The sequence below is a fragment of the Triturus cristatus genome, chromosome 4_1, assembly GCF_964204655.1.
Source record: "Triturus cristatus chromosome 4_1, aTriCri1.1, whole genome shotgun sequence".
NCBI classification, from domain to species: Eukaryota; Metazoa; Chordata; class Amphibia; order Caudata; family Salamandridae; genus Triturus; species Triturus cristatus.
In genome coordinates this window covers 145,854,311-145,872,653 of record NC_140585.1, presented here as the reverse complement: position 1 = coordinate 145,872,653, position 18,343 = coordinate 145,854,311, and the positions used below count along the sequence as shown (strand labels likewise).

The following is an 18,343-nucleotide window of genomic DNA, read 5'->3' as shown; positions in this document are numbered from 1 at the left end:
GCGGGGGGGGGGGGGGTCAGTGCCTCTTCTCAGGGCCCCAGCGGGGTGTCAGCACCTCTACTCAGGGCACCAGCGGGGGGTCAGTGCCTCTTCTCAGGGCACCAGCAGGAGGTCAGCGCCTCTTCTTAGGGCACCAGCGGGAGGTCAGCACCTCTTCTCAGGGCACCAGCAGGAGGTCAGCACCTCTTCTCAGGGCACCAGCTGGAGGTCAGCGCCTCTTCTCAGGGCACTAGCGGGGGGGTCAGCACCTCTTCTCAGGGGCCCTTGCAGGAGGGCAGCGCCTCTTCTCAGGGCATCAGCTGGAGGTCAGCGCCTCTTCTCAGGGGCCCTTGCAGGAGGGCAGCGCCTCTTCTCAGGGCACCAGCTGGAGGTCAGCGCCTCTTCTCAGGGCACCAGCTGGAGGTCAGCGCCTCTTCTCAGGGCACTAGCGGGGGGGGTCAGCGCCTCTTCTCAGGGGCCCTTGCAGGAGGGCAGCGCCTATTCTCATGGCACCAGCTGGAGGTCAGCGCCTCTTCTCAGGGGCCCTTGCAGGAGGGCAGCGCCTCTTCTCAGGGCACCAGCTGGAGGTCAGCGCCACTTCTCAGGGCACTAGCGGGGAATCAGCACCTCTTCTCAGGTACCCCTGAAGGAGGGCAGTCCCTTTTCTCATGGCACCAGCGGGAGGTCAGCGCCTCTACTCAGGGCACCAGCAGGAGGTAAGCGCCTCTTCTCAGGGCACCAGCGGGGGTCAGCTCCTCCTCTCAGGGCACCAGAGGGAGGGCAGTGCCTCTCCTCAGGGCACCAGCGGGGTGTCAGCGCCTCTACTCAGGGCACCAGCGGGGGGTCAGTGCCTCTTCTCAGGGCACCAGCGGGGGTCTGCTCCTCTTCTCAGGGACCCCTGTAGGAGGGCAGCAGACCTTCTGGGGGATGCCTGCAGCTCGTCCAAGGCCTCGTCAAAGCTCTCAAGTAAGCCCAGATCTGAGCATGAGCGCTTCACCCAGACCAGGGTGTTGCTTTGGATGCTGGCTCCCCTCGCCCTCAGTTTAGAGTGTTAGAAACTACAAGTAGCAGAATACACTGCAATAGCCTGAAAGGAATTTGGTACTCATGCTGGACCTAGGCAATATAAGATCTCTGACGAGGATGGTGGGGAGTGCACGTGCAGGCCAGTGGAACTTTCACTTTCACAATGTGCCTGTAAGCCCTAAAACATTAGACCGAAACAAAGATAAATAAAACGCTTCAACGTCATAAAAAATAATTCCTCATTCAGAGCGCGATCCATCATTTCATTTATGTCTCTTGAAAAAACAACAGGCTTCAACGCATATGATTGATCATGTAGTCATTTGATTTTGATGTAAATAACAAGGCTTCGTGCACGTTTCTTTTTTCAATTAAGTACACAGAAGGTTAAAACGAAAAGGCAGACATCCTTCGCAAAAAGTGTCCCACTTAAAAATTGCCCGTGATTGATCGTAAAAGTTATGAGACCGCATTAGTAAATCAGATGATGTCATGAGTGGAAAGCGCCACATTCTAGATGAAATTCTAAATAAAGGTAGAGTTGTCATGCTTTAAAAAATGCGATGGAATCCTCCCCGTCGGGGAATTGAACCCCGGTCTCCCGCGTGACAGGCGGGGATACTGACCACTATACTAACGAGGAACAGCTGCACCTGGTCTCGCTGAGCCGCTCCTCATGTGGCTGAAAACCCGCCTGTCCATCCTCATATGCTATGAATTTGTGCCATTTATCAACTCCTTCACACCAACACAGGGGCCCACAGGCTCAATAAACACACACACACTCCCTCACACAATACACACACAAACACACTCCTGCCTCACAAGATCCTTCTCACCTCCTAGCAGACACTCTCAGCAGCGCTCTCAGCAGCATCACCTGATGCCAGAGTCACAGCAACCAGCTCCCACGGCTGCTTCTGACGGCCTGGCCTGGATCTTCAGCCCAGGGGCCCCTGGCTCTCTCTGATGCTGGAGGATTGCAGCGGGGGCTGCACACAGGGAGTGGGGAGGGAGACGCTCCCTCCCACCCGCCCACCCGCCCGCCTGCGCCAAAGGAGAAAGCTGGCTTGTAAAGGAGAAGAGAGGAGGCAGGAAAAGCCCAGGTGTGCGAGTGTCTGAGAAAGAGGCGCTTTGAATTGTGAAGCAGAGGAAAAAAGTGAAGACTTTGCAAAATTCCTTCGAGCCGGATTTGAACCAGCGACCTAAGGATATCAGCTTCCCCACTACAGTCCTCCGCTCTACCAACTGAGCTATCGAAGGCTCGGTGATGTAGGGATGACAAGGCGCTATATGGCATGAGGTGTGAGCAGCGTGCCCAGCCGCCTAGGCAGCACTCTGTCTCTAAACAGCAGCTCAAGGCCTTCATAAAGCGCCAAACCCTACAATGGAGACTTTCCTTCCCTGCACAAAGCCAGCAAAGGAAAACAAACAGGCCACCTGCCTTTCTCAATGCTTCTTTCAAATGCTAAGACATCACTTTACGCACCTTAGAGCAACCTGTCCAGACACACTTACAAACTACCTTAGAAACGCCTCTCAAGGGCGACTATGACTGGCGCCCCAGACCAACCACCTCCCTTCTCTCCAGCCCCTAGCTAGAAGAATAGGAGACCTCACCCGGAGGATACAGACTCCAGAGTGACGGGCTAGAGACGCCCTTTGGGAGACATGACGGCACCAGGGCCGGACTGGCCATACGGGTAAAGAGAGAGCCCCCGCTGGACAGAGAGACTGAGGGACTCCGCCCATCCTGCGTAAATCCGGGCTTGGTGAGCAGTATCCCGCCCGCCCGTGTTGCTCTCCCCCTCCAATGCTGCTCTTCCCCATCTCCCTATCTGGCTTCACGTTAATACTATAAGCCCCCACCTCCTCTTTGCTTCCTTCCACCCAACCAGCAGATATCCATCAAACTAGGTGGGTCGCAGAATACTGGCATTCTGACAATTGGCTCGAGCCTGTCAACAATTTGGCAAGCTGCCATCTCCGAAGCTATAGTGTAGCAAGCTCCAGAAGCGAATCTCTCCCTTTCAATGTTGTCTTGAAACTGGATTCTTCATAGAGCTGGAGACCCCTAGAAACAGGCCTCCTGGATTTGCCAGTGCTTCTTCCAAGCGGTAACCCATCCTTTGTGAAGAACAAGCTTTGATGACCAGCATTCAGTTTTCTATCAGTGTTTTGTCTGTGTGCCTGAAAGGTGACGTTGTTATTAGCAGGTGGCAGGTCAAGTAAAGAAGAAATGTATGTAATAAAAGATTTGCGATGTAAAACCTTAAAAAATGTGTTTAGATAGGATGAAAAAAAACTAGAAGTATACCGTGGGGAGAAAAAAAGAGTCCCTTCCCTGACCGGGAATCGAACCCGGGCCGCGGCGGTGAGAGCGCCGAATCCTAACCACTAGACCACCAGGGAGCACTGGGTGCTCTGGAGCAGCACCTGCTCCAAGACATACCACCAGGGTGAGGCCGCCTGTGCTGCTGTCACAGGGTTTTGTGCATCAACTAAAGTAAGCAGGAAAACACACACACATCAACCTAACACTGGCAAGCTTGTCTTTACTACACTTTGGAAAACATCATGGGACACACAAAAAAAACACTGCTTTCAGGCACACCCCCAACAAAGCAATCTACTGAACGTTAAATAGACTCAGATCTCGGGACAGTTTCCATCCCTGGAAGACGCATGGGACCTTCATAACACACAACTAACTGGAGAGCAAAAACAGCAAGAACCAATTAACCATCCAGAAAAATACCAGTCACTGTTCTAGGTCAGCTCCTCTTCTCAGGGCACCAGCGGGAGGTCAGCGCCTCTTCTCAGGGCACCAGCGGGAGGTCAGCGCCTCTTCTCAGGGCACCAGCTGGAGGTCAGCACCTCTTCTCAGGGCACTAGCGGGGGGTCAGCGCCTCTTCTCAGGGGCCCTTGCAGGAGGGCAGCGCCTCTTCTCAGGGCACCAGCTGGAGGTCAGCGCCTCTTCTCAGGGCACTAGCGGGGGGGTCAGCGCCTCTTCTCAGGGGCCTTTGCAGGAGGGCAGCGCCTCTTCTCAGGGCACCAGCTGGAGGTCAGTGCCTCTTCTCAGGGCACTAGCGGGGGGTCAGCGCCTCTTCTCAGGGGCCCTTGCAGGAGGGCAGCGCCTCTTCTCAGGGCACCAGCTGGAGGTCAGCGCCTCTTCTCAGGGCACCAGCGGGAGGTCAGCGCCTCTTCTCAGGGCACCAGCTGGAGGTCAGCGCCTCTTCTCAGGGCACTAGCGGGGATCAGCACCTCTTCTCAGGTACCCCTGAAGGAGGGCAGTCCCTTTTCTCATGGCACCAGCGGGAGGTCAGCGCCTCTACTCAGGGCACCAGCAGGAGATAAGCGCCTCTTCTCAGGGCACCAGCGGGGGTCAGCTCCTCCTCTCAGAGCACCAGAGGGAGGGCAGTGCCTCTCCTCAGAGCACCAGCGGGGGGGGGGGGTCAGTGCCTCTTCTCAGGGCCCCAGCGGGGTGTCAGCACCTCTACTCAGGGCACCAGCGGGGGGTCAGTGCCTCTTCTCAGGGCACCAGCAGGAGGTCAGCGCCTCTTCTTAGGGCACCAGCGGGAGGTCAGCACCTCTTCTCAGGGCACCAGCAGGAGGTCAGCACCTCTTCTCAGGGCACCAGCTGGAGGTCAGCGCCTCTTCTCAGGGCACTAGCGGGGGGGTCAGCACCTCTTCTCAGGGGCCCTTGCAGGAGGGCAGCGCCTCTTCTCAGGGCATCAGCTGGAGGTCAGCGCCTCTTCTCAGGGGCCCTTGCAGGAGGGCAGCGCCTCTTCTCAGGGCACCAGCTGGAGGTCAGCGCCTCTTCTCAGGGCACCAGCTGGAGGTCAGCGCCTCTTCTCAGGGCACTAGCGGGGGGGGTCAGCGCCTCTTCTCAGGGGCCCTTGCAGGAGGGCAGCGCCTATTCTCATGGCACCAGCTGGAGGTCAGCGCCTCTTCTCAGGGGCCCTTGCAGGAGGGCAGCGCCTCTTCTCAGGGCACCAGCTGGAGGTCAGCGCCACTTCTCAGGGCACTAGCGGGGAATCAGCACCTCTTCTCAGGTACCCCTGAAGGAGGGCAGTCCCTTTTCTCATGGCACCAGCGGGAGGTCAGCGCCTCTACTCAGGGCACCAGCAGGAGGTAAGCGCCTCTTCTCAGGGCACCAGCGGGGGTCAGCTCCTCCTCTCAGGGCACCAGAGGGAGGGCAGTGCCTCTCCTCAGGGCACCAGCGGGGTGTCAGCGCCTCTACTCAGGGCACCAGCGGGGGGTCAGTGCCTCTTCTCAGGGCACCAGCGGGGGTCTGCTCCTCTTCTCAGGGACCCCTGTAGGAGGGCAGCAGACCTTCTGGGGGATGCCTGCAGCTCGTCCAAGGCCTCGTCAAAGCTCTCAAGTAAGCCCAGATCTGAGCATGAGCGCTTCACCCAGACCAGGGTGTTGCTTTGGATGCTGGCTCCCCTCGCCCTCAGTTTAGAGTGTTAGAAACTACAAGTAGCAGAATACACTGCAATAGCCTGAAAGGAATTTGGTACTCATGCTGGACCTAGGCAATATAAGATCTCTGACGAGGATGGTGGGGAGTGCACGTGCAGGCCAGTGGAACTTTCACTTTCACAATGTGCCTGTAAGCCCTAAAACATTAGACCGAAACAAAGATAAATAAAACGCTTCAACGTCATAAAAAATAATTCCTCATTCAGAGCGCGATCCATCATTTCATTTATGTCTCTTGAAAAAACAACAGGCTTCAACGCATATGATTGATCATGTAGTCATTTGATTTTGATGTAAATAACAAGGCTTCGTGCACGTTTCTTTTTTCAATTAAGTACACAGAAGGTTAAAACGAAAAGGCAGACATCCTTCGCAAAAAGTGTCCCACTTAAAAATTGCCCGTGATTGATCGTAAAAGTTATGAGACCGCATTAGTAAATCAGATGATGTCATGAGTGGAAAGCGCCACATTCTAGATGAAATTCTAAATAAAGGTAGAGTTGTCATGCTTTAAAAAATGCGATGGAATCCTCCCCGTCGGGGAATTGAACCCCGGTCTCCCGCGTGACAGGCGGGGATACTGACCACTATACTAACGAGGAACAGCTGCACCTGGTCTCGCTGAGCCGCTCCTCATGTGGCTGAAAACCCGCCTGTCCATCCTCATATGCTACGAATTTGTGCCATTTATCAACTCCTTCACACCAACACAGGGGCCCACAGGCTCAATAAACACACACACACTCCCTCACACAATACACACACAAACACACTCCTGCCTCAGAAGATCCTTCTCACCTCCTAGCAGACACTCTCAGCAGCGCTCTCAGCAGCATCACCTGATGCCAGAGTCACAGCAACCAGCTCCCACGGCTGCTTCTGACGGCCCCGGCCTGGATCTTCAGCCCAGGGGCCCCTGGCTCTCTCTGATGCTGGAGGATTGCAGCGGGGGCTGCACACAGGGAGTGGGGAGGGAGACGCTCCCTCCCACCCGCCCACCCGCCCGCCTGCGCCAAAGGAGAAAGCTGGCTTGTAAAGGAGAAGAGAGGAGGCAGGAAAAGCCCAGGTGTGCGAGTGTCTGAGAAAGAGGCGCTTTGAATTGTGAAGCAGAGGAAAAAAGTGAAGACTTTGCAAAATTCCTTCGAGCCGGATTTGAACCAGCGACCTAAGGATATCAGCTTCCCCACTACAGTCCTCCGCTCTACCAACTGAGCTATCGAAGGCTCGGTGATGTAGGGATGACAAGGCGCTATATGGCATGAGGTGTGAGCAGCGTGCCCAGCCGCCTAGGCAGCACTCTGTCTCTAAACAGCAGCTCAAGGCCTTCATAAAGCGCCAAACCCTACAATGGAGACTTTCCTTCCCTGCACAAAGCCAGCAAAGGAAAACAAACAGGCCACCTGCCTTTCTCAATGCTTCTTTCAAATGCTAAGACATCACTTTGCGCACCTTAGAGCAACCTGTCCAGACACACTTACAAACTACCTTAGAAACGCCTCTCAAGGGCGACTATGACTGGCGCCCCAGACCAACCACCTCCCTTCTCTCCAGCCCCTAGCTAGAAGAATAGGAGACCTCACCCGGAGGATACAGACTCCAGAGTGACGGGCTAGAGACGCCCTTTGGGAGACATGACGGCACCAGGGCCGGACTGGCCATACGGGTAAAGAGAGAGCCCCCGCTGGACAGAGAGACTGAGGGACTCCGCCCATCCTGCGTAAATCCGGGCTTGGTGAGCAGTATCCCGCCCGCCCGTGTTGCTCTCCCCCTCCAATGCTGCTCTTCCCCATCTCCCTATCTGGCTTCACGTTAATACTATAAGCCCCCACCTCCTCTTTGCTTCCTTCCACCCAACCAGCAGATATCCATCAAACTAGGTGGGTCGCAGAATACTGGCATTCTGACAATTGGCTCGAGCCTGTCAACAATTTGGCAAGCTGCCATCTCCGAAGCTATAGTGTAGCAAGCTCCAGAAGCGAATCTCTCCCTTTCAATGTTGTCTTGAAACTGGATTCTTCATAGAGCTGGAGACCCCTAGAAACAGGCCTCCTGGATTTGCCAGTGCTTCTTCCAAGCGGTAACCCATCCTTTGTGAAGAACAAGCTTTGATGACCAGCATTCAGTTTTCTATCAGTGTTTTGTCTGTGTGCCTGAAAGGTGACGTTGTTATTAGCAGGTGGCAGGTCAAGTAAAGAAGAAATGTATGTAATAAAAGATTTGCGATGTAAAACCTTAAAAAATGTGTTTAGATAGGATGAAAAAAAACTAGAAGTATACCGTGGGGAGAAAAAAAGAGTCCCTTCCCTGACCGGGAATCGAACCCGGGCCGCGGCGGTGAGAGCGCCGAATCCTAACCACTAGACCACCAGGGAGCACTGGGTGCTCTGGAGCAGCACCTGCTCCAAGACATACCACCAGGGTGAGGCCGCCTGTGCTGCTGTCACAGGGTTTTGTGCATCAACTAAAGTAAGCAGGAAAACACACACACATCAACCTAACACTGGCAAGCTTGTCTTTACTACACTTTGGAAAACATCATGGGACACACAAAAAAAACACTGCTTTCAGGCACACCCCCAACAAAGCAATCTACTGAACGTTAAATAGACTCAGATCTCGGGACAGTTTCCATCCCTGGAAGACGCATGGGACCTTCATAACACACAACTAACTGGAGAGCAAAAACAGCAAGAACCAATTAACCATCCAGAAAAATACCAGTCACTGTTCTAGGTCAGCTCCTCTTCTCAGGGCACCAGCGGGAGGTCAGCGCCTCTTCTCAGGGCACCAGCGGGAGGTCAGCGCCTCTTCTCAGGGCACCAGCTGGAGGTCAGCACCTCTTCTCAGGGCACTAGCGGGGGGTCAGCGCCTCTTCTCAGGGGCCCTTGCAGGAGGGCAGCGCCTCTTCTCAGGGCACCAGCTGGAGGTCAGCGCCTCTTCTCAGGGCACTAGCGGGGGGGTCAGCGCCTCTTCTCAGGGGCCTTTGCAGGAGGGCAGCGCCTCTTCTCAGGGCACCAGCTGGAGGTCAGTGCCTCTTCTCAGGGCACTAGCGGGGGGTCAGCGCCTCTTCTCAGGGGCCCTTGCAGGAGGGCAGCGCCTCTTCTCAGGGCACCAGCTGGAGGTCAGCGCCTCTTCTCAGGGCACCAGCGGGAGGTCAGCGCCTCTTCTCAGGGCACCAGCTGGAGGTCAGCGCCTCTTCTCAGGGCACTAGCGGGGATCAGCACCTCTTCTCAGGTACCCCTGAAGGAGGGCAGTCCCTTTTCTCATGGCACCAGCGGGAGGTCAGCGCCTCTACTCAGGGCACCAGCAGGAGATAAGCGCCTCTTCTCAGGGCACCAGCGGGGGTCAGCTCCTCCTCTCAGAGCACCAGAGGGAGGGCAGTGCCTCTCCTCAGAGCACCAGCGGGGGGGGGGGGGGTCAGTGCCTCTTCTCAGGGCCCCAGCGGGGTGTCAGCACCTCTACTCAGGGCACCAGCGGGGGGTCAGTGCCTCTTCTCAGGGCACCAGCAGGAGGTCAGCGCCTCTTCTTAGGGCACCAGCGGGAGGTCAGCACCTCTTCTCAGGGCACCAGCAGGAGGTCAGCACCTCTTCTCAGGGCACCAGCTGGAGGTCAGCGCCTCTTCTCAGGGCACTAGCGGGGGGGTCAGCACCTCTTCTCAGGGGCCCTTGCAGGAGGGCAGCGCCTCTTCTCAGGGCATCAGCTGGAGGTCAGCGCCTCTTCTCAGGGGCCCTTGCAGGAGGGCAGCGCCTCTTCTCAGGGCACCAGCTGGAGGTCAGCGCCTCTTCTCAGGGCACCAGCTGGAGGTCAGCGCCTCTTCTCAGGGCACTAGCGGGGGGGGTCAGCGCCTCTTCTCAGGGGCCCTTGCAGGAGGGCAGCGCCTATTCTCATGGCACCAGCTGGAGGTCAGCGCCTCTTCTCAGGGGCCCTTGCAGGAGGGCAGCGCCTCTTCTCAGGGCACCAGCTGGAGGTCAGCGCCACTTCTCAGGGCACTAGCGGGGAATCAGCACCTCTTCTCAGGTACCCCTGAAGGAGGGCAGTCCCTTTTCTCATGGCACCAGCGGGAGGTCAGCGCCTCTACTCAGGGCACCAGCAGGAGGTAAGCGCCTCTTCTCAGGGCACCAGCGGGGGTCAGCTCCTCCTCTCAGGGCACCAGAGGGAGGGCAGTGCCTCTCCTCAGGGCACCAGCGGGGTGTCAGCGCCTCTACTCAGGGCACCAGCGGGGGGTCAGTGCCTCTTCTCAGGGCACCAGCGGGGGTCTGCTCCTCTTCTCAGGGACCCCTGTAGGAGGGCAGCAGACCTTCTGGGGGATGCCTGCAGCTCGTCCAAGGCCTCGTCAAAGCTCTCAAGTAAGCCCAGATCTGAGCATGAGCGCTTCACCCAGACCAGGGTGTTGCTTTGGATGCTGGCTCCCCTCGCCCTCAGTTTAGAGTGTTAGAAACTACAAGTAGCAGAATACACTGCAATAGCCTGAAAGGAATTTGGTACTCATGCTGGACCTAGGCAATATAAGATCTCTGACGAGGATGGTGGGGAGTGCACGTGCAGGCCAGTGGAACTTTCACTTTCACAATGTGCCTGTAAGCCCTAAAACATTAGACCGAAACAAAGATAAATAAAACGCTTCAACGTCATAAAAAATAATTCCTCATTCAGAGCGCGATCCATCATTTCATTTATGTCTCTTGAAAAAACAACAGGCTTCAACGCATATGATTGATCATGTAGTCATTTGATTTTGATGTAAATAACAAGGCTTCGTGCACGTTTCTTTTTTCAATTAAGTACACAGAAGGTTAAAACGAAAAGGCAGACATCCTTCGCAAAAAGTGTCCCACTTAAAAATTGCCCGTGATTGATCGTAAAAGTTATGAGACCGCATTAGTAAATCAGATGATGTCATGAGTGGAAAGCGCCACATTCTAGATGAAATTCTAAATAAAGGTAGAGTTGTCATGCTTTAAAAAATGCGATGGAATCCTCCCCGTCGGGGAATTGAACCCCGGTCTCCCGCGTGACAGGCGGGGATACTGACCACTATACTAACGAGGAACAGCTGCACCTGGTCTCGCTGAGCCGCTCCTCATGTGGCTGAAAACCCGCCTGTCCATCCTCATATGCTATGAATTTGTGCCATTTATCAACTCCTTCACACCAACACAGGGGCCCACAGGCTCAATAAACACACACACACTCCCTCACACAATACACACACAAACACACTCCTGCCTCACAAGATCCTTCTCACCTCCTAGCAGACACTCTCAGCAGCGCTCTCAGCAGCATCACCTGATGCCAGAGTCACAGCAACCAGCTCCCACGGCTGCTTCTGACGGCCTGGCCTGGATCTTCAGCCCAGGGGCCCCTGGCTCTCTCTGATGCTGGAGGATTGCAGCGGGGGCTGCACACAGGGAGTGGGGAGGGAGACGCTCCCTCCCACCCGCCCACCCGCCCGCCTGCGCCAAAGGAGAAAGCTGGCTTGTAAAGGAGAAGAGAGGAGGCAGGAAAAGCCCAGGTGTGCGAGTGTCTGAGAAAGAGGCGCTTTGAATTGTGAAGCAGAGGAAAAAAGTGAAGACTTTGCAAAATTCCTTCGAGCCGGATTTGAACCAGCGACCTAAGGATATCAGCTTCCCCACTACAGTCCTCCGCTCTACCAACTGAGCTATCGAAGGCTCGGTGATGTAGGGATGACAAGGCGCTATATGGCATGAGGTGTGAGCAGCGTGCCCAGCCGCCTAGGCAGCACTCTGTCTCTAAACAGCAGCTCAAGGCCTTCATAAAGCGCCAAACCCTACAATGGAGACTTTCCTTCCCTGCACAAAGCCAGCAAAGGAAAACAAACAGGCCACCTGCCTTTCTCAATGCTTCTTTCAAATGCTAAGACATCACTTTACGCACCTTAGAGCAACCTGTCCAGACACACTTACAAACTACCTTAGAAACGCCTCTCAAGGGCGACTATGACTGGCGCCCCAGACCAACCACCTCCCTTCTCTCCAGCCCCTAGCTAGAAGAATAGGAGACCTCACCCGGAGGATACAGACTCCAGAGTGACGGGCTAGAGACGCCCTTTGGGAGACATGACGGCACCAGGGCCGGACTGGCCATACGGGTAAAGAGAGAGCCCCCGCTGGACAGAGAGACTGAGGGACTCCGCCCATCCTGCGTAAATCCGGGCTTGGTGAGCAGTATCCCGCCCGCCCGTGTTGCTCTCCCCCTCCAATGCTGCTCTTCCCCATCTCCCTATCTGGCTTCACGTTAATACTATAAGCCCCCACCTCCTCTTTGCTTCCTTCCACCCAACCAGCAGATATCCATCAAACTAGGTGGGTCGCAGAATACTGGCATTCTGACAATTGGCTCGAGCCTGTCAACAATTTGGCAAGCTGCCATCTCCGAAGCTATAGTGTAGCAAGCTCCAGAAGCGAATCTCTCCCTTTCAATGTTGTCTTGAAACTGGATTCTTCATAGAGCTGGAGACCCCTAGAAACAGGCCTCCTGGATTTGCCAGTGCTTCTTCCAAGCGGTAACCCATCCTTTGTGAAGAACAAGCTTTGATGACCAGCATTCAGTTTTCTATCAGTGTTTTGTCTGTGTGCCTGAAAGGTGACGTTGTTATTAGCAGGTGGCAGGTCAAGTAAAGAAGAAATGTATGTAATAAAAGATTTGCGATGTAAAACCTTAAAAAATGTGTTTAGATAGGATGAAAAAAAACTAGAAGTATACCGTGGGGAGAAAAAAAGAGTCCCTTCCCTGACCGGGAATCGAACCCGGGCCGCGGCGGTGAGAGCGCCGAATCCTAACCACTAGACCACCAGGGAGCACTGGGTGCTCTGGAGCAGCACCTGCTCCAAGACATACCACCAGGGTGAGGCCGCCTGTGCTGCTGTCACAGGGTTTTGTGCATCAACTAAAGTAAGCAGGAAAACACACACACATCAACCTAACACTGGCAAGCTTGTCTTTACTACACTTTGGAAAACATCATGGGACACACAAAAAAAACACTGCTTTCAGGCACACCCCCAACAAAGCAATCTACTGAACGTTAAATAGACTCAGATCTCGGGACAGTTTCCATCCCTGGAAGACGCATGGGACCTTCATAACACACAACTAACTGGAGAGCAAAAACAGCAAGAACCAATTAACCATCCAGAAAAATACCAGTCACTGTTCTAGGTCAGCTCCTCTTCTCAGGGCACCAGCGGGAGGTCAGCGCCTCTTCTCAGGGCACCAGCGGGAGGTCAGCGCCTCTTCTCAGGGCACCAGCTGGAGGTCAGCACCTCTTCTCAGGGCACTAGCGGGGGGTCAGCGCCTCTTCTCAGGGGCCCTTGCAGGAGGGCAGCGCCTCTTCTCAGGGCACCAGCTGGAGGTCAGCGCCTCTTCTCAGGGCACTAGCGGGGGGGTCAGCGCCTCTTCTCAGGGGCCTTTGCAGGAGGGCAGCGCCTCTTCTCAGGGCACCAGCTGGAGGTCAGTGCCTCTTCTCAGGGCACTAGCGGGGGGTCAGCGCCTCTTCTCAGGGGCCCTTGCAGGAGGGCAGCGCCTCTTCTCAGGGCACCAGCTGGAGGTCAGCGCCTCTTCTCAGGGCACCAGCGGGAGGTCAGCGCCTCTTCTCAGGGCACCAGCTGGAGGTCAGCGCCTCTTCTCAGGGCACTAGCGGGGATCAGCACCTCTTCTCAGGTACCCCTGAAGGAGGGCAGTCCCTTTTCTCATGGCACCAGCGGGAGGTCAGCGCCTCTACTCAGGGCACCAGCAGGAGGTAAGCGCCTCTTCTCAGGGCACCAGCGGGGGTCAGCTCCTCCTCTCAGAGCACCAGAGGGAGGGCAGTGCCTCTCCTCAGAGCACCAGCGGGGGGGGGTCAGTGCCTCTTCTCAGGGCCCCAGCGGGGTGTCAGCACCTCTACTCAGGGCACCAGCGGGGGGTCAGTGCCTCTTCTCAGGACACCAGCAGGAGGTCAGCGCCTCTTCTCAGGGCACCAGCGGGAGGTCAGCACCTCTTCTCAGGGCACCAGCGGGAGGTCAGCACCTCTTCTCAGGGCACCAGCTGGAGGTCAGCACCTCTTCTCAGGGCACTAGCGGGGGGGTCAGCGCCTCTTCTCAGGGGCCCTTGCAGGAGGGCAGCGCCTCTTCTCAGGGCACCAGCTGGAGGTCAGCGCCTCTTCTCAGGGGCCTTTGCAGGAGGGCAGCGCCTCTTCTCAGGGCACCAGCTGGAGGTCAGCGCCTCTTCTCAGGGCACCAGCTGGAGGTCAGCGCCTCTTCTCAGGGCACTAGCGGGGGGGGTCAGCGACTCTTCTCAGGGGCCCTTGCAGGAGGGCAGCGCCTATTCTCATGGCACCAGCTGGAGGTCAGCGCCTCTTCTCAGGGGCCCTTGCAGGAGGGCAGCGCCTCTTCTCAGGGCACCAGCTGGAGGTCAGCGCCACTTCTCAGGGCACTAGCGGGGAATCAGCACCTCTTCTCAGGTACCCCTGAAGGAGGGCAGTCCCTTTTCTCATGGCACCAGCGGGAGGTCAGCGCCTCTACTCAGGGCACCAGCAGGAGGTAAGCGCCTCTTCTCAGGGCACCAGCGGGGGTCAGCTCCTCCTCTCAGGGCACCAGAGGGAGGGCAGTGCCTCTCCTCAGGGCACCAGCGGGGTGTCAGTGCCTCTTCTCAGGGCACCAGCGGGGGTCAGCTCCTCCTCTCAGGGCACCAGAGGGAGGGTAGTGCCTCTCCTCAGGGCACCAGCGGGGTGTCAGCGCCTCTACTCAGGGCACCAGCGGGGGGTCAGTGCCTCTTCTCAGGGCACCAGCGGGGGTCTGCTCCTCTTCTCAGGGACCCCTGTAGGAGGGCAGCAGACCTTCTGGGGGATGCCTGCAGCTCGTCCAAGGCCTCGTCAAAGCTCTCAAGTAAGCCCAGATCTGAGCATGAGCGCTTCACCCAGACCAGGGTGTTGCTTTGGATGCTGGCTCCCCTCGCCCTCAGTTTAGAGTGTTAGAAACTACAAGTAGCAGAATACACTGCAATAGCCTGAAAGGAATTTGGTACTCATGCTGGACCTAGGCAATATAAGATCTCTGACGAGGATGGTGGGGAGTGCACGTGCAGGCCAGTGGAACTTTCACTTTCACAATGTGCCTGTAGGCCCTAAAACATTAGACCGAAACAAAGATAAATAAAACGCTTCAACGTCATAAAAAATAATTCCTCATTCAGAGCGCGATCCATCATTTCATTTATGTCTCTTGAAAAAACAACAGGCTTCAACGCATATGATTGATCATGTAGTCCTTTGATTTTGATGTAAATAACAAGGCTTCGTGCACGTTTCTTTTTTCAATTAAGTACACAGAAGCTTAAAACGAAAAGGCAGACATCCTTCGCAAAAAGTGTCTCACTTAAAAATTGCCCGTGATTGATCGTAAAAGTTATGAGACCGCATTAGTAAATCAGATGATGTCATGAGTGGAAAGCGCCACATTCTAGATGAAATTCTAAATAAAGGTAGAGTTGTCATGCTTTAAAAAATGCGATGGAATCCTCCCCGTCGGGGAATTGAACCCCGGTCTCCCGCGTGACAGGCGGGGATACTGACCACTATACTAACGAGGAACAGCTGCACCTGGTCTCGCTGAGCCGCTCCTTATATGGCTGAAAACCCTCCTGTCCATCCTCATATGCTACGAATTTGTGCCATTTATCAACTCCTTCACACCAACACAGGGGCCCACAGGCTCAATAAACACACACACACTCCCTCACACAATACACACACAAACACACTCCTGCCTCACAAGATCCTTCTCACCTCCTAGCAGACACTCTCAGCAGCGCTCTCAGCAGCATCACCTGATGCCAGAGTCACAGCAACCAGCTCCCACGGCTGCTTCTGACGGCCCCGGCCTGGATCTTCAGCCCAGGGGCCCCTGGCTCTCTCTGATGCTGGAGGATTGCAGCGGGGGCTGCACACAGGGAGTGGGGAGGGAGACGCTCCCTCCCACCCGCCCACCCGCCCGCCTGCGCCAAAGGAGAAAGCTGGCTTGTAAAGGAGAAGAGAGGAGGCAGGAAAAGCCCAGGTGTGCGAGTGTCTGAGAAAGAGGCGCTTTGAATTGTGAAGCAGAGGAAAAAAGTGAAGACTTTGCAAAATTCCTTCGAGCCGGATTTGAACCAGCGACCTAAGGATATCAGCTTCCCCACTACAGTCCTCCGCTCTACCAACTGAGCTATCGAAGGCTCGGTGATGTAGGGATGACAAGGCGCTATATGGCATGAGGTGTGAGCAGCGTGCCCAGCCGCCTAGGCAGCACTCTGTCTCTAAACAGCAGCTCAAGGCCTTCATAAAGCGCCAAACCCTACAATGGAGACTTTCCTTCCCTGCACAAAGCCAGCAAAGGAAAACAAACAGGCCACCTGCCTTTCTCAATGCTTCTTTCAAATGCTAAGACATCACTTTGCGCACCTTAGAGCAACCTGTCCAGACACACTTACAAACTACCTTAGAAACGCCTCTCAAGGGCGACTATGACTGGCGCCCCAGACCAACCACCTCCCTTCTCTCCAGCCCCTAGCTAGAAGAATAGGAGACCTCACCCGGAGGATACAGACTCCAGAGTGACGGGCTAGAGACGCCCTTTGGGAGACATGACGGCACCAGGGCCGGACTGGCCATACGGGTAAAGAGAGAGCCCCCGCTGGACAGAGAGACTGAGGGACTCCGCCCATCCTGCGTAAATCCGGGCTTGGTGAGCAGTATCCCGCCCGCCCGTGTTGCTCTCCCCCTCCAATGCTGCTCTTCCCCATCTCCCTATCTGGCTTCACGTTAATACTATAAGCCCCCACCTCCTCTTTGCTTCCTTCCACCCAACCAGCAGATATCCATCAAACTAGGTGGGTCGCAGAATACTGGCATTCTGACAATTGGCTCGAGCCTGTCAACAATTTGGCAAGCTGCCATCTCCGAAGCTATAGTGTAGCAAGCTCCAGAAGCAAATCTCTCCCTTTCAATGTTGTCTTGAAACTGGATTCTTCATAGAGCTGGAGACCCCTAGAAACAGGCCTCCTGGATTTGCCAGTGCTTCTTCCAAGCGGTAACCCATCCTTTGTGAAGAACAAGCTTTGATGACCAGCATTCAGTTTTCTATCAGTGTTTTGTCTGTGTGCCTGAAAGGTGACGTTGTTATTAGCAGGTGGCAGGTCAAGTAAAGAAGAAATGTATGTAATAAAAGATTTGCGATGTAGAACCTTAAAAAATGTGTTTAGATAGGATGAAAAAAAACTAGAAGTATACCGTGGGGAGAAAAAAAGAGTCCCTTCCCTGACCGGGAATCGAACCCGGGCCGCGGCGGTGAGAGCGCCGAATCCTAACCACTAGACCACCAGGGAGCACTGGGTGCTCTGGAGCAGCACCTGCTCCAAGACATACCACCAGGGTGAGGCCGCCTGTGCTGCTGTCACAGGGTTTTGTGCATCAACTAAAGTAAGCAGGAAAACACACACACATCAACCTAACACTGGCAAGCTAGTCTTTACTACACTTTGGAAAACATCATGGGACACACAAAAAAAACACTGCTTTCAGGCACACCCCCAACAAAGCAATCTACTGAACGTTAAATAGACTCAGATCTCGGGACAGTTTCCATCCCTGGAAGACGCATGGGACCTTCATAACACACAACTAACTGGAGAGCAAAAACAGCAAGAACCAATTAACCATCCAGAAAAATACCAGTCACTGTTCTAGGTCAGCTCCTCTTCTCAGGGCACCAGCGGGAGGTCAGCGCCTCTTCTCAGGGCACCAGCGGGAGGTCAGCGCCTCTTCTCAGGGCACCAGCTGGAGGTCAGCACCTCTTCTCAGGGCACTAGCGGGGGGTCAGCGCCTCTTCTCAGGGGCCCTTGCAGGAGGGCAGCGCCTCTTCTCAGGGCACCAGCTGGAGGTCAGCGCCTCTTCTCAGGGCACTAGCGGGGGGGTCAGCGCCTCTTCTCAGGGGCCTTTGCAGGAGGGCAGCGCCTCTTCTCAGGGCACCAGCTGGAGGTCAGTGCCTCTTCTCAGGGCACTAGCGGGGGGTCAGCGCCTCTTCTCAGGGGCCCTTGCAGGAGGGCAGCGCCTCTTCTCAGGGCACCAGCTGGAGGTCAGCGCCTCTTCTCAGGGCACCAGCGGGAGGTCAGCGCCTCTTCTCAGGGCACCAGCTGGAGGTCAGCGCCTCTTCTCAGGGCACTAGCGGGGATCAGCACCTCTTCTCAGGTACCCCTGAAGGAGGGCAGTCCCTTTTCTCATGGCACCAGCGGGAGGTCAGCGCCTCTACTCAGGGCACCAGCAGGAGGTAAGCGCCTCTTCTCAGGGCACCAGCGGGGGTCAGCTCCTCCTCTCAGAGCACCAGAGGGAGGGCAGTGCCTCTCCTCAGAGCACCAGCGGGGGGGGGTCAGTGCCTCTTCTCAGGGCCCCAGCGGGGTGTCAGCACCTCTACTCAGGGCACCAGCGGGGGGTCAGTGCCTCTTCTCAGGACACCAGCAGGAGGTCAGCGCCTCTTCTCAGGGCACCAGCGGGAGGTCAGCACCTCTTCTCAGGGCACCAGCGGGAGGTCAGCACCTCTTCTCAGGGCACCAGCTGGAGGTCAGCACCTCTTCTCAGGGCACTAGCGGGGGGGTCAGCGCCTCTTCTCAGGGGCCCTTGCAGGAGGGCAGCGCCTCTTCTCAGGGCACCAGCTGGAGGTCAGCGCCTCTTCTCAGGGGCCTTTGCAGGAGGGCAGCGCCTCTTCTCAGGGCACCAGCTGGAGGTCAGCACCTCTTCTCAGGGCACCAGCTGGAGGTCAGCGCCTCTTCTCAGGGCACTAGCGGGGGGGGTCAGCGACTCTTCTCAGGGGCCCTTGCAGGAGGGCAG

The 18,343-nt window shown here is 55.9% G+C and overlaps 8 non-coding genes across 8 annotated transcripts; all 8 read right to left on the bottom strand.

Annotated features, from left to right (window-relative positions):
- Nucleotides 1-1,576: 1,576 nt before the first annotated feature.
- TRNAD-GUC (transfer RNA aspartic acid (anticodon GUC)) lies at nucleotides 1,577-1,648 on the bottom strand. Its single transcript has one exon. It is a non-coding gene; the product is annotated as a tRNA-Asp (tRNA).
- Nucleotides 1,649-3,345: 1,697 nt separating this feature from the next.
- TRNAE-CUC (transfer RNA glutamic acid (anticodon CUC)) lies at nucleotides 3,346-3,417 on the bottom strand. The gene has a single exon. It is a non-coding gene; the product is annotated as a tRNA-Glu (tRNA).
- Nucleotides 3,418-6,020: 2,603 nt separating this feature from the next.
- TRNAD-GUC (transfer RNA aspartic acid (anticodon GUC)) lies at nucleotides 6,021-6,092 on the bottom strand. The gene has a single exon. It is a non-coding gene; the product is annotated as a tRNA-Asp (tRNA).
- Nucleotides 6,093-7,790: 1,698 nt separating this feature from the next.
- On the bottom strand, nucleotides 7,791-7,862 carry TRNAE-CUC (transfer RNA glutamic acid (anticodon CUC)). Its single transcript has one exon. It is a non-coding gene; the product is annotated as a tRNA-Glu (tRNA).
- Nucleotides 7,863-10,467: 2,605 nt separating this feature from the next.
- On the bottom strand, nucleotides 10,468-10,539 carry TRNAD-GUC (transfer RNA aspartic acid (anticodon GUC)). The gene has a single exon. It is a non-coding gene; the product is annotated as a tRNA-Asp (tRNA).
- Nucleotides 10,540-12,236: 1,697 nt separating this feature from the next.
- Nucleotides 12,237-12,308, bottom strand: TRNAE-CUC (transfer RNA glutamic acid (anticodon CUC)). The gene has a single exon. It is a non-coding gene; the product is annotated as a tRNA-Glu (tRNA).
- A 2,695-nt stretch (nucleotides 12,309-15,003) lies between these two features.
- Nucleotides 15,004-15,075, bottom strand: TRNAD-GUC (transfer RNA aspartic acid (anticodon GUC)). Its single transcript has one exon. It is a non-coding gene; the product is annotated as a tRNA-Asp (tRNA).
- Nucleotides 15,076-16,773: 1,698 nt separating this feature from the next.
- TRNAE-CUC (transfer RNA glutamic acid (anticodon CUC)) lies at nucleotides 16,774-16,845 on the bottom strand. Its single transcript has one exon. It is a non-coding gene; the product is annotated as a tRNA-Glu (tRNA).
- Between the last annotated feature and the right edge of the window lie 1,498 nt (nucleotides 16,846-18,343).